We start from the raw sequence: 16,168 nt of genomic DNA on the forward strand, positions 1-16,168 counted from the left end.
GATGCACATTTGGCATCACCTCCTTCAGAGTAGGTAACAAACCATGCATTAAATAGTTAAAACAAACAAGATAATGTAAAATTAACAAACAGTGTAAAATTTAGATCAGATTTATATACGAATTGCAAATAGAATAATATAGAATATAGAGTTAACAATCAATATATTATTTAGATCAGATTTACATACACATTGCAAATAGAATAGTATAGAGTATAGAGTTATCAATCAATATAAAATTCATATCAGAATTACGTACAAATTGCAAATAGAATAATATAGAGTTAACAATCAATGTATTATTCAAATTAGATTTACATACACATTACAAATAGAATAATATAGAGTATAGAGTTAAGAACCAATGTAAAATTCATATCAGAATTACATACAAATTGCAAATAGAATAATATAAAGTTAACTATCAATGTAAAATTTACCTTTTATTGAGTGAATATGAAGTTTCAACCATGACTGATTATATCTCCTAGGTCTTCTTAAAGGAGAGTCAGAAACCACTTCCAGAAATCCTTGGTTTCAGACCTTCCAACACTATAAGCAACCACATAAACTTGGTTGTTTGCATCCTGTGCCACTGCTGTTAAAAGCTGCCCCCCCAATATATCTTAAGAAAATAGTTATCAAGATGTAAAAAAGGCCTACAACCACCCTTGAAACCTTGCTTACATGCATCTAAACATATATATATTTTATCAAAGACAGGGGGAGACTGTGGAATTGGGGTTAGCTCTAATCGTGAGGTTGATCTTGGGTTGCTCCATAAAATCTCAAATGCATAATCCCGGAGCTTAGTGTATTGATCTCGCTCATTACCCATAATAGTCTCCTTTGCCTCCCTTACTGCCCTGTAAACCATTTCCGGATGGACACATAATGAAAATTCTTCTCTAAGAAAATCAATTGCTTCTTTTGTGGTCATGTGTGGTTGAGTGTTCATCCTCTTCTCAACCTTCTTACTAATCCAATGCTGATCAGCAGCATTACTCCCTAAATCCCAGCACATGTGTGTTCATCTTTATATGTCTTCACTTGGTAACACTGCAGAGTCTTATTGTATGACAAATGCACTAAGAAAGGACACTTCTCATCTTTGTAATCCACTCTGACTCTCTCCCTATCATTCTTAATCCATTGTAGCTCCCTACCCTCAGTAATGAATGGATTTTTCACACTTTCTTAAACCTTTCAATGGTGGCAAACCTAGTCCCTAATTCAAATCTCCCTCTCCAAAAGCATATTCATCATCAAATTGAGGAAAGTGATGTCTGCTGTCTTCATCCTCTGATGAGATGGGGGTATGTAATTCTTCATACTGATACTCAAATATGGGGTCTTCTTTATTTGACTGGACGTCACTAACATAAAACCCAACTACTAGTTCCCTGTTGGGATGCACATTGAGCTGCACATTAGGCCCATCATTTCCATCATTCTGCACATTAGGCCTATTACCTACATTATATACACCTTCAACACTTGTTCCCATCCTTCCATTTCCACTATGTCCACCACTTCTGTTCACCCTCCTCCCATGCTTCACCTTCTTCTTCTCTGTGTTAGCATTTCTCTTTAACCCTTGCCTCTTTGCAGCTGCATTCTTTGGAGACACAATTTTCTTTTTTCCCTTTAAAGCTTTTTTTCTTTTAGCATTCTGATCTCCTTCACTGCTGTTAGTTGAATCACTATCACCTTCAAACCCTGGTGGTGGAGGTTTATACAAACATCTTCCGTGCTCTCGTACCCATCATCAGAGGAGAAGGAGGAGAAGGATGTATGAAGTTCTTCTAGAACATCATCTATATCCACTTGTCTATTACTCTCTTTACCGTAGTATCAACAATCTCAGGATTATCCACGGGGTAGTCAAAGTAAATGTAGAACTCATCATTTTTTAGATTCTTTATTTTATTCTCTCGCATCATATTGATCCCTGCATCCCCTGTCAGAATATGCAGCCTTGACTCAATGTTTGGACTAGTTGGGTCATACCAGTAGACAGCCTTGTATGATTGATATCCTAAGCCCTTGAACAAGGTTACCAAGTCTCCGAAGTTGAAAAAATCATTGTCCATCTTCAGAAACTTCTCTACCTTACCATCCACATAAACAAGCTCACCACCATCTCTCCTGGTAAAATTATCCCCATGATATAAAACTGGCACCACATAGTAATCATCCATCTGAAAAATATAAACCAACCATTCTTACCATTTTGAATGAATCAAACGTGTATTTCACTATTCTGTAAAATTTAGTTCTATTCGCATGCAATTTTACTCATGATCAGAGATAACAATTGAACAAAACAACTTTTCCCCAACACAGATTTCACTATCATTTATGTAATAGGTTGCAGTTTATGAATCAAACCCTAAACAACAACAAAATAAACCCACATTACAATACGCAACATGCATCTTCCCAAACCCATGTACCAACTAAAATCCTTCTACAGAAAACGAATTAATGAGGTCAACGAAACTTACCTTCGTATACGAAGAGAGACGACAAGCAAACAATGTTGTCCCTTCACCTTCTCCTTCGATGACTTCACCACGCAACAAGGAATAAGAAACTGAGACTTTTTTTATGGAGAAACAGAGTATGACTGTGACTTTTGAGTTTTGATCTTTGTTATGGGGTTTCTGTAATTATATTGCTGTCTTATAGGCTTTAAAGGAAATTTAAAAAAGCAAAAGGATGAGCATGGGGGGGGGGGGACACGAACGGCGTCGTTCTTGGGGTGGGGAAATTTTTTGTGCCTAAACCTATTTGCGCATCTATGCGGCACACCGTAATGGCCACATCAGCAGAACGGAGTCCGTGTCAGACATCGCCGTTACGTCTCACAAGCTCAGTTGAACGGAGGAATTTAAATGTCCTGGTTTTAAGGAGGTCAAGGACGTAAATATATTTTTCAATCCTCAGGGACCTAAAATGTCCGCGTGGCAAAAAATCAAAAACATATTTGTCATTTTCTCAAAAGAAAAAGAAAAGAAAAAGAAAAAAAAAGAAAAAAAAAAGAAAAGAAAAAGGAAAAGGTGATTGATAATAATATGACTTTTTGGATGGGGACCTAAACTGCAATGTCGATCAACATTTTTAAGATTTGGTTACAGGTGATCCAAATTAGAAGCTGGCTTCTAGTTTTATCATTCTCGAAAAATATATTTGATGGAATGTTTATTTTTTCTTTTTTTGTTGGTCTCTATGATCCTATTTTTATTAGTTATGTCATTAATACCACATTTACTTACTTCAATCTGCATTTTATTTTAATACTATAATGTGAAACATCTGCTAATTTTACGAAGAAAATGAATAACAAGAAATGTCACAAAGATTATGTGCTTTTGATGAGCGGATAATTTATACGCTTTTTGGCATTATTTTTAGTATGTTTTTAGTAGAATCTAGTCACTTTTAGGGATGTTTTTATTAGTTTTTATGTTAAATTCACATTTCTGGACTTCACTATGAGTTTGTGTGTTTTTCTGTGATTTCAGGTATTTTCTGACTGAAATTGAGGGACTTGAGCAAAAATCAGATTCAGAGGATGAAGAAGGACTGCTGATGCTGTTGGATTCTGATCTCCCTGCACTCGAAGTAGATTTTCTGGAGCTACAGAACTCAAAATGGCGCGCTTCCAATTGCGTTGGAAAGTAGACATCCAGGGCTTTCCAGAAATATATAATAGTTCATACTTTGGCCGAGTTTAGATGACCTAAAAGGGCGTTGAATGCCAGTTCTATGCTGCTGTCTGGAGTTAAACACCAGAAACACGTCACAAACCAGAGTTGAACGCCAGAAACACGTTACAACCTGGCGTTCAACTCCAAAAGAAGCCTCTGCACGTGGAAAGCTAAAGCTCAGCCCAAGCACACACCAAGTGGGCCCCGGAAGTGGATTTATGCATCAATTACTTACTTCTGTAAACCCTAGTGGCTAGTTTATTATAAATAGAACTTTTTACTATTGTATTAGACATCCTGGATTGTATTTTTGATCCTGTGATCAAGTCTAAACCTTGTCTGTGGTATTCCGAGTAGGATTCTGGGATTGAATGACTGTGACGAACTTCAAACTCGCGAGTGCTGGGCGTAGTGACAGACGCAAAAGGAGGGTGAATCCTATTCCAGTATGATCGAGAACCTCAGATGATTAGCCGTGCTGTGACAGAGCATTTGGACCATTTTCACAAGAGGATGGGATGCAGCCACTGACCAAGGTGATGCCTCCAGATGATTAGCCATGCAGTGACAGCGCATCGGACCATTTTCCAGAGAGGAAGAAAAGTAGCCATTGACAATGGTGATGTCCTTACATAAAGCCAGCCATAGAAAAGAGTAAGACTGATTGGATGAAGACAGCAGGAAAGTAGAGATTCAGAGGGACGAAAGCATCTCTATACGCTTATCTGAAATTCTCACCAGTGATATACATAAGTATTTCTATTTTTATTTTCTGTTTAATTAGTATTATTTTCGAAAACTCCATAACCATTTGATATCCGCCTGACTGAGATTTACAAGATGACCATAGCTTGCTTCATACCAACAATCTCCGTGGGATCGACCCTTACTCATGTAAGGTTTTATTACTTGGATGACCCAGTGCACTTGCTGGTTAGTTGTATCGAAGTTGTGAATGAAAAACGATTTATTAAGACGTGCGTACAGAGTTTTTGGCGCCGTTGCCTAAGATCACAATTTCGTGCACCAAGTTTTTGGCGCCGTTACCGGGGATTGTTCGAGTTTGGACAACTGACGGTTCATCTTATTGCTCAGATTAGGTAATTTTCTTTTTGTTTTATTTCCAAAAATTTTTCAAATTTTTTTTTCAAAAATCTTTCTAAAATTTCTCATCTGTTTTCGAAAATTATTTCAGAATTTTTAAGAATGAATTCTAGTGTTTCATGAAGCATGTTGAAGCCTGACTAGCTGTAAAGCCGTATCTAAATTCATTTAGACTGGGGCTTCCAACCCAACATTATCAAGAGCAAGCTAGTTGTTGCTGATCCACCTGTTGCTGTTCCTGATCCACTTGATTTACATGCTAAAGCTTGACTGGCTATTAAGCCATGTCTAACCCTCAGATTGGAGCTTTAGACTAAGAGTGCAAGATTCTTGAAATTCATATTAAAAATTTTGGAATCCTTATTTTTCTTTTTCACAAATAATTTTCGAAAAATCCAAAAAAAATTAGAAAATCATAAAAATCAAAAAAATATTTTGTGTTTCTTGTTTGAGTCTTGAGTCAATTTGTAAGTTTGGTGTCAATTGCATCTCCATTTGCACTTTTTGAAAAAAAATGCATTCATACATTGCATTCATCATGATCTTCAAGTTGTTCTTGATAAACCTTCTTGATTGATCTTCATATTATATTGTTCTGTGTTGTATGGTGTTTTTCATATGCATTCTTGAATTCTTAGTGTCTAAGCATTAAAGATTTCTAAGTTTGGTGTCTTGCATGTTTTCTTTGCATCAAAAATTTTTCAAAAATATGTTCTTGATGTTCATCATGATCTTCAAAGTGTTCTTGGTGTTCATCTTGACATTCATAACATTCTTGCATGCATTCATTGTTTTGATCTAAAAATTTTCATGCATTGCATCATTTTCATGTTTTTCTCTCTCATCATAAAAATTCAAAAAAAATCAAAAAAATATCTTTCCCTTTTTCCTCTCATAAAATTCGAAAATTTGAGTTGACTTTTCCAAAAATTTTTAAAATCTAGTTGTTTTCTATGAGTCAAATCAAATTTTCAAATTTTATCTTTTTCAAAATCTTTTTCAAAAATCATATCTTTTTCACTTTTCCTATTTATTTTCGAAAATTTTTAAAATATTTTTCAAAAATCTTTTTCTTATCTTTATCTCCTAATTTTCGAAAATAACATCATCAATTAATGTTTTGATTCAAAAATTTCAAGTTTGTTACTTGCTTGCTAAGAAAGATTCAAACTTTAAGTTCTAGAATCATATCTTGTGATTTCTTGTGAATCAAGTCATTAATTGTGATTCTAAAAATCAAATCTTTTTCAAAAACTAATTTGAATCATGTCTTTTCAAAAAAATATCTTTTTATTTTATCTTTTTCAAAATCATATCTTTTTCAAAAATTTGATTTTAAAATATCTTTTCTAACTTCTTATCTTCTTATCTTTTCAAAAATTGATTTTCAAATTTGTTTCAACTAACTAACTAACTTTTTGTTTGTTTCTCATCTCTTTCAAAACTACCTAACTAACTAACCCTCTCTTTCTAATTTTCGAAAATATCTCCCTCTTTTTTAAAAATTCTTTTTAATTAACTAATTGTTTCAAAATTCAATTTTAATTTATTTCTTCTTTTAATTTTCGAAAATCACTAACCATTTTTCAAAAATAATCTTCAAAAATTCTCTTTCTCTCTCATCCCCTTCTATTTATTTATTCATCTACTAACACTTCTCTTCATCTCACATCTCTGCTCTCCTCACCCTTGTGTTTCTTTCCTTACATTACATTCTTTTCTCCTTCTTTTCTTCTACTCACACAGGGACCTCTATACCTGGGTAAAAAGGATCCCAATTATTATTATTTTTCTGTTTCCTCTTTTTCATATGAGCAGGAGCAAGGACAAGAATATTCTTGTTGAAGCAGATCCAGAACCTGAAAGGACTCTGAAGAGGAAACTAAGAGAAGCTAAATTACAACAATCCAGCAAGCACCTTTCAGAAATTTTTGAACAAGAAGAGGAGATGGCAGCCGAAAATAATAATAATAATGCAAGGAGAATGCTTGGTGACTTCACTGCACCTAATTCCAATTTACATGGAAGAAGCATCTCAATTCCTGCCATTAGAGCAAACAATTTTGAGCTGAAACCTCAATTAGTTTCTCTGATGCAGCAAAACTGCAAGTTTCATAGACTTCCATCTGAAGATCCTTTTCCGTTCTTAACTGAATTCTTGCAGATCTGTGATACTGTTAAGACTAATGGAGTAGATCCTGAAGTCTACAGGCTCATACTTTTCCCTTTTGCTGTGAGAGATAGAGCTAGAATATGGTTGGATTCTTAACCTAAGGATAGCCTGAACTCTTGGGATAAGCTGGTCAAGGCTTTCTTAGCCAAGTTCTTTCCTCCTCAAAAGCTGAGCAAGCTTAGAGTGGATGTTCAAACCTTCAAACAGAAAGAAGGTGAATCCCTCTATGAAGCTTGGGAGAGATACAAGCAACTGACCAAAAAGTGTCCTTCTGACATGCTTTCAGAATGGACCATCCTGGATATATTCTATGATGGTCTGTCTGAATTAGCTAAGATGTCATTGGATACTTCTGCAGGTGGATCCATTCACCTAAAGAAAACGCCTACAGAAGCTCAAGAACTCATTGACATGGTTGCTAATAACCAGTTCATGTACACTTCTGAGAGAAATCTGTGAGTAATGGGAGTTCTTGAAATTGATACTCTGAATGCCATATTGGCTCAGAATAAAATATTGACTCAACAAGTCAATATGATTTCTCAGAGTCTGAATGGAATGCAAGCTGCATCCAACAGTACTCAAGAGGCGCCTTCTGAAGAAGAGGCCTATGAACCTGAGAACCCTGCAATAGCAGAGGTGAATTTCATGGGTGAACCATATGGAAACACCTATAATCCCTCATGGAAAAATCACCCAAATCTCTCATGGAAGGATCAACAAAATCCTCAACAAGGCTTTAATAATGGTGGAAGAAACAGGTTTAGCAATAGCAAACCTTTTCCATCATCCACTCAGCAACAGACAGAGAACTCTGAACAAAATACCTCTAATTTAGCAAACTTAGTCTCTGATCTATCTAAGACCACTGTAAGTTTCATGAATGAAACAAGGTCCTCCATTAGAAATTTGGAGGCACAAGTGGGCCAGCTAAGTAAAAGGATCACTGAAATCCCTCCTAGTACTCTCCCAAGCAATACAGAAGAAAATCCAAAAGGAGAGTGCAAGGCCATTGATATAACCATCATGGCCGAATCCAAAGAGGAAGGGGAGGACGTGAATCCCAAGGAAGAAGACCTCCTGGGATGTCCAGTGATCAATAAGGAGTTTCCTTTTGAGGAACCAAAGGAATCTGAGGCTCATCTAGAGACCATAGAGATTCCATTAAACCTCCTTATGCCATTCATGAGCTCTGATGAGTATTCCTCTTCTGAAGAGAATGAGGATGTTACTAAGGAGCAAGTTACCAAGTACCTTGGTGCAATCATGAAGCTAAATGCCAAATTATTTGGTATTGAGACTTGGGAAGATGAACCTCCCTTGTTCACCAATGAACTAAGTGATCTGGATCAACTGACATTGCCTCAGAAGAAACAGGATCCTGGAAAGTTCTTAATACCTTGTACCATAGGCACCATGATCTTTGAAAAGGCTCTGTGTGACCTTGGTTCAGGGATAAACCTCATGCCCCTCTCTGTAATAGAAAAACTGGGAATCTTTGGGGTGCAAGCTGCTAAAATCTCATTAGAGATGGTAGACAATTCAAGAAAACAGGCTTATGGACAAGTAGAGGACGTGTTAGTAAAGGTTGAAGGCCTTTACATCCCTGCTGATTTCATAGTCCTAGATACTGGGAAGGATGAGGATGAATCCATCATCCTTGGAAGACCATTCCTAGTCACAGCAAGAGCTGTGATTGATGTTGACAGAGGCAAATTAGTCCTTCAACTGAATGAGGACTCCCTTGAGTTTAAAACTCAAGGGCATCCTTCTGTAAATATGGAAAAAAGGCACAATAAGCTTCTCTCAAAACAGAGTCAACCAGAGCCTCCACAGTTAAACTCTAAGTTTGGTGTTGGGGAGTCTCAACAATGCTCTGAACATCTGTGAGGCTCCATGAGAGCCCACTGTCAAGCTATTGACATTAAAGAAGCGCTTGTTGGGAGGCAACCCAATTTTTATTTATCTAATTTTATTTTTATTGTTATTTCATGTTTTATTAGGTTCATGATCATGTGGAGCCACAAAATAAATATAAAAATTGAAAACGGAATCAAAAACAGCAGAAGAAAAATCACACCCTAGAGGAAGGACTTACTGGCGTTTAAACGCCAGTAAGGAGCATCTGTCTGGCGTTCAACGCCAGAACAGAGCATGTTTCTGGCGTTGAACGCCAGAAACAAGCAGCATCCTGGCGTTCAGACGCGCAGAAATGCACAGTGAAGAAGAGCTGGCGCTGAACGCCAGAAATATGCTGCATCTGGGCATTGAACGCCCAGAACAAGCATCAATTCGGCGTTTAAACGCCAGAATTGCATGCAAAGGCATTTTACATGCCTAATGGGTGCAGGGATGCAAATCCTTGACACCTCAGGATCTGTGGACCCCACAGGATCAACTCAGCATCTGTAGACTCCACAGGATCCCCACCTACCACCACTCACTCTCTTCCCTCTTCTCAATGTTCATCCTCTCTTCCCAATAAACACTCTTCCCCAAAACTCTTCACCAATCACCTCAATCTCTCTTCCCTATCACTACTTCACCACTCACATCCATCCACTCTTCCCCATAAACCTACCTCATAAACTCCACCTACCTTCAAAATTCAAAATCAATTTCCCACCCAAACCCACCCTATATGGCCGAAATTAATCCCCCTCCCCTCCCTATATAAAGCCCTCCATTCTTCCTCATTTTCACACAACACAACCCTCTCTTCTCTTCTTGGCCGAATACACCTCTCCCTCCTCTCCTCCATATTTTCTTCTTCTTCTTCATCTATTCTTTCTTCTCTTGCTCGAGGGCGAGCAATATTCTAAGTTTGGTATGGTAAAAGCATAAGCTTTTTGTTTTTCCATTACCATTGATGGTACCCAAGACTGGAGAATCCTCTAGAAAAGGGAAAGGGAAGACAAAAGCTTCCACCTCCGAGTCATGGGAGATGGAAAGATTCATCTCCAAAGCTCATCAAGACCACTTCTATGATGTTGTGGCCAAGAAGAAGGTGATTCCTGAGGTCCCTTTCAAACTCAAGAGAAATGAGTATCCAGAGATCCGACATGAGATCCATAGAAGAGGTTGGGAAGTTCTAACAAACCCCATCCAACAAGTCGGAACTCTAATGGTTCAAGAGTTCTATGCTAATGCATGGATCACAAGGAACCATGATCAAAGTAAGAACCCGAACCCAAAGAATTATCTCACCATGGTTCGGGGGAATTACTTAGATTTTAGTTCGGAAAATGTAAGGTTGGCGTTCAACTTACCAATGATGGAAGAGAACGCACGCCCCTACAAAAGGAGAGTCAACTTTGATCAAAGGTTGGACCAAGTCCTCATGGACATATGTGTGGAAGGAGCTCAATGGAAGATTGACTCAAAAGGCAAACTGGTTCAACTGAGAAGACTGGACCTTAAGCCTGTAGCTAGAGGATGGTTGGAGTTCATTCAACGCTCAATCATTTCCACTAGCAACCGGTCTGAAGTTACTATAGACCGGGCCATCATGATCCATAGCATCATGATTGGAGAAGAAGTGGAGGTTCATGAGATTATACCTCAAGAACTCTACAAGGTGGCTGACAAGTCCTCCACTATGGCAAGGTTAGCTTTTCCTCACCTCATTTGCCATCTATGCAATTCGGCTGGGATTGACATAGAAGGAGACATTCCCATTGAGGAAGAGAAGCCCATCACTAAGAAAAGGATGGAGCAAACAAGAGAGCCCATTCATGGAGCTCAAGAGACGCATGAAGCTCATCACCATGAGATCCCGGAGATGCCTCAAATGCATTTTCCTCCACAAAACTATTGGGAGCAAATCAACACCTCCCTAGGAGAATTAAGTTCCAACATGGGACAATTAAGGGTGGAACATCAAGAGAACTCCATCATCCTTCATGAAATTAGAGAAGATCAAAAAGCAATGAGGGAGGAGCAATAAAGACAAGGAAGAGACATAGAAGAGCTCAAGGACATCATTGGTTCCTCAAGAAGGAAACGCCACCATCACTAAGGTGGATTCATTCCTTGTTCTTACATTCTCTGTTTTTCGTTTTCTGTGTTAAGTGCTTACCTATGTTTGTGTCTTATTACATGATCATTAGTAGTTAGTAACTATGTCTTAAAGTTATGAATGTCCTATGAATCCATCACCTCTCTTAAATGAAAAATGTTTTAATTCAAAAGAACAAGAAGTACATGAGTTTCGAATTTATCCTTGAACTTAGTTTGATTATATTGATGTGGTGATAATGCTTCTTGTTTTCTGAATGAATGCTTGAACAGTGCATATGTCTTTTGAAGTTGTTGTTTAAGAATGTTAAATATGTTGGCTCTTGAAAGAATGATGACAAGGAGACATGTTATTTGATAATCTGAAAAATCATAAAAATGATTCTTGAAGCAAGAAAAAGCAGCAAAGAACAAAACTTGCAGAAAAAAAAAGGGCGAAAAAAAAATAGAAAAAGAAAAAGCAAGTAGAAAAAGCCAAAATCTCTTAAAACCAAAAGGCAAGAGCAAAAAGCCAATAACCCTTAAAACCAAAAGGCAAGGGTAAATAAAAAGGATCCCAAGACTTTGAGCATCAGTGGATAGGAGGGCCTAAAGGAATAAAATCCTGGCCTAAGCGGCTAAACTAAGCTGTCCCTAACCATGTGCTTGTGGCGTGAAGGTGTCAAGTGAAAACTTGAGACTGAGCGGTTAAAGTCAAGGTCCAAAGCAAAAGAAGAGTATGCTTAAGAACCCTGGACACCTCTAATTGGGGACTTTAGCAAAGCTAAGACACAATCTGAAAAGGTTCACCCAATTATGTGTCTGTGGCATTTATGTATCCGGTGGTAATACTGGAAAACAAAGTGCTTAGGGCCACGGCCAAGACTCATAAAGTAGCTGTGTTCAAGAATCAACATACTGAACTAGGAGAATCAATAACACTATCTGAACTCTGAGTTCCTATAGATACCAATCATTCTGAACCTCAATGGATAAAGTGAGATGCCAAAACTATTCAAGAGGCAAAAAGCTACAAGTCCCGCTCATCTGATTGGAGCTATGTTTCATTGATAGTTTGGAATTTATAGTATATTCTCTTCTTTTTATCCTATTTGATTTTCAGTTGCTTGGGGACAAGCAACAATTTAAGTTTGGTGTTGTGATGAGCGGATAATTTATACGCTTTTTGGCATTGTTTTTAGTATGTTTTTAGTAGAATCTAGTCACTTTTAGGGATGTTTTTATTAGTTTTTATGTTAAATTCACATTTCTGGACTTTACTATGAGTTTGTGTGTTTTTCTGTGATTTCAGGTATTTTCTGGCTGAAATTGAGGGACTTGAGCAAAAATCAGATTCAGAGGATGAAGAAGGACTGCTGATGCTGTTGGATTCTGACCTTCCTGCACTCGAAGTGGATTTTCTGGAGCTACAAAACTCAAAATGGTGCGCTTCCAATTGAGTTAGAAAGTAGACATCTAGGGCTTTCCAGCAATATATAATAGTTTATACTTTGGCCGAGTTTAGATGACGTAAAAGGGTGTTGCACGCCAGTTCTATGCTGCTGTCTGGAGTTAAACGCCAGAAACACGTCACAAACCAGAGTTGAACGCCAAAAACACGTTACAACCTGGCGTTTAACTCCAAAAGAAGCCTCTGCACGTGGAAAGCTAAAGCTCAGTCCAAGCACACACCAAGTGGGCCCCGGAAGTGGATTTATGCATCAATTACTTACTTCTGTAAACCCTAGTGGCTAGTTTATTATAAATAGAACTTTTTACTATTGTATTAGACATCCTGGATTGTATTTTTGATCCTGTGATCACGTTTTGGGGGCTGGCCATTCGGCCATGCCTGGACCTTTCACTTATGTATTTTCAACAGTAGAGTTTCTACACTCCATAGATTAAGGTGTGGAGCTCTGCTGTTCCTCATGAATTAATACAAAGTACTACTGTTTTATATTCAATTCAACTTATTTCGCTTCTAAGATATTCATTCGCACTTCAACATGAATGTGATGAACATGACAATCATCATCATTCCCTATGAATGCGTGCCTGACAAGCACTTCCGTTCTACCTTCGATTGAATGATTATCTCTTGGATCTCTTAATCAGAATCTTCGTGGTATAAGCTAGATTGATGGCGGCATTCATGAGAATCCGAAAAGTCTAAACCTTATCTGTGGTATTGATAAACCCATATTTCATGAGTTCTTTTGTGCTTAATTTCAGTAATTTATACAATTCTTCACCTACTTATTCACATTAATTGCATGGTGTTACTTTCCCTTCCTTATTATGTCATATTGTGAAAAAACATGTTTCCTAAGCTTTAAAAATTAGTTATTTTAATTACCTTTATTTCCATTCGATGCCGTGATTAGTGTGTTGAGTAGGTTCAGATTTTCTAAGGCAGAATGACTTAAAGGATGGAGAAGGAAACATACTAAAATGGAAGGAGAAAGCAAAACGGAGCTTTAAGGAAACTGGTATTCACGCGATCGCGTGCCAGAAGCGAAGATGCAGCGACGCGGCCGCATGACTGACGCGACCGCGCGCTTTAAGAAGAATGCACATGACGCGGTCGCATGACTGACGCGACCGCGTGGTAAGGAAAAGCTCCAAACGACGCGACCGCGTGACCCACGCGGACGCGTGACAGAGGCCACGTATCAGAATTTACAGAATACGCCCCAGCGAATTCTGAAGCCCTTTTTGGCCCAGATCCAAGTACATACAGCATAGACCAGAGGTTATAAAGTGTGGGAATGCATCCATTCAAAGGGAGCTCGCATATTTTTATTTTTCAATGATTTAGATTTAGTTAGGAGTGAGATCTTCTCTCTCTCTCTCTCTTAGGATTTAGGATTTCTTCTTGTTTTAAGAGTGACTCTCAATCCAGGTTTTACGTTCCTTTGTTTTAGCTTCCTTTTACCTTTATTTATTCCAGCACTTGAATTGATCACTGAATTTATGAATTTCTTCCATGCTACAGACTGTTATTTGAATTAATAATAATTGAGGTATTTTCAGTTTATGATTGTTCTTTTGATTTAAGTTACCATTGCTTCCCATCTAAGGATATTTTTATTATTCCAGCAATTTTACTCTTTCCCCTTTTGGTCCTGGTTAAGAATTCAGTAACTCAACAGTTATTAAACTCAACATAACTGATAATCGTTATCTTGCTAATTGAGCTGAACTTAAGTAATCCCAACCTTTTCTTAGGAAATAAATAGGATTCAAAGGTCAATTTAATTAGTCCCCTGACTTTCCTTTGCGCTAGTAAAGGTTGACCAAGTGGAGTTTAGATTCAACTTTCATTATAGTTGAGAGAGATAACTACGTTGGACCTCCAACTTCTCTTACCTTGCCAAAAGCCTGCTTTACAGTATTTATTTATTTTAATTACCATTTACTTTACTTGTCATTTAAATTACTTGCTTCTCATCTTCTAAACCCCGATTACAACCTTTATAGCCAATAATAAGAACATACTTCCTCGCAGTTCCTTGAGAAGACGACCCGAGGTTTGAATACTCGGTTAACAATTTTTAAAGGGGTTTGTTCCTTGTGACACCCAAAACGTTTGTACGAAGGGATTTTTGTCGGTTTAGAGACTATATCTACAACGCAACTGTTTCTATGAATCTCTTTACTGGTAAAAACCCCGACGTCAAAATGGCGCCGTTGCCGGGGAACTGCTAACGTGAGCCTTGTTATTGGTTATTGTAAATATTTTTCTTTTGCTTGTTTATTTATTTTTGTTTTTCCTTTTTATCTTTATTTGCTACTATGAACTCTCACCCCTCTGGCTTTGAGTTTGGTTCTAATATTGTTAAAGGAAATAGAAGTTACAGCAGGAATGTGCATCAAGGTCAGACCAATCAAGGATGGATGAAACCAAGAGGATCTAATCAACCCTTTTGGCAGCAACACCCTCCGAGATATCCTGGACAAAGACCATTCTACAGTGCATACCCAGCTGAAAGACATGGTGGACAACCTTGTAGCTACCAACAAACCCCACCCCGTGCATATAAACCATCCTTTCAACATAACCTCGAACCACCACACTCACAAGCTTCTCTTCACCATTCGCCACCATATGATCCTTCCTTACCCCAATACCAATCCAATCACCCCCAATCACCACCACTTTCCTTTGTATCATGTCCAAGTCCAGCAACCCGAGAAGCAGAGGATCGCCTAAGGGAAACAGTAATTAAATTTCAAACAACCATTCAACAACTGGAGCAAGCGATAATTCAATGGGCTTCTAGGCGCTCAAATACACAAGGATCAGCCACAGCTCCATGTGGACAGCCCAATGAAGAGTGTAGCATGAAGGCGCTACCAGAAACTTCAGTGGATAAGACAGAAAATGAATTTGTACTAGAACAATTAGAAGAAGCTGTCTTTGTTTAAGAAGAAGAGTTGGTTGAAGATCTAGGAGATGCTGAACCTCCATGGGAATCCATAATTGAGGAAAACTCCGTCCAGGATGCTACAGTTGATGCTAAGGAGGATACTGTACAATCTCCAAGGCAAGTCGTTTATGAGGAATCAGACGGAATAATCCAAGGAGCAAATTCCCTTGATGATGATAGTCACAAGTCTAGCTCTCTTGGTGATGAACTTGCATCCGCAAGTGAATTCTATGAGAACGAAAAATCTTCCCTAAGTGAATATGAAGATGATGTGGAGGTAGATTTCTCTCAACCTCCAATCTATGACTCAAGTGATGAGGAAGACATAGACGACTTTGGCCAGGACACATATACAATTGAAGATCTTTGCAAAGAAGTGGAGGAATTCACAGAAGAGCACAAGAAAACGGAACTTGCAGAACCACCAAAAACACCTATCCCAAGGCCATTACCACCTAATACAAGCTTCAAGTGGGTACAATCCTTAACTTATAACTTCACTTATTCACTTGAATACGGTTTGCTAGAAACAGATGGCCAGCTTAGAGCTCTCTGCGGCTTTAAGAGTAAGAGGGAAATGGCTCGTACTCAGAGCTGGTGCACAAGGTTCAATAAGGTTCCACGCTTCACCTCGAAGTACACGGATTGGTATCATGCTCAATTGCATGGATCACAGAGAACGTTTGGTCACCACAGTGAGATTCTACTTTTAAACCGCCCGGATGGAGACATGTAGATCAAGACGGAGG

The 16,168-nt window shown here is 38.1% G+C and overlaps 1 non-coding gene across 1 annotated transcript; it reads right to left on the minus strand.

Moving 5' to 3' along the window:
- Positions 1 to 7,164: 7,164 nt before the first annotated feature.
- LOC112724258 (small nucleolar RNA R71) lies at positions 7,165 to 7,272 on the minus strand. The gene has a single exon (XR_003163430.1). It is a non-coding gene; the product is annotated as a small nucleolar RNA R71 (small nucleolar RNA).
- Positions 7,273 to 16,168: the final 8,896 nt, after the last annotated feature.

This window comes from Arachis hypogaea, chromosome 11 (assembly GCF_003086295.3).
Source record: "Arachis hypogaea cultivar Tifrunner chromosome 11, arahy.Tifrunner.gnm2.J5K5, whole genome shotgun sequence".
NCBI classification, from domain to species: domain Eukaryota; kingdom Viridiplantae; phylum Streptophyta; class Magnoliopsida; order Fabales; family Fabaceae; genus Arachis; species Arachis hypogaea.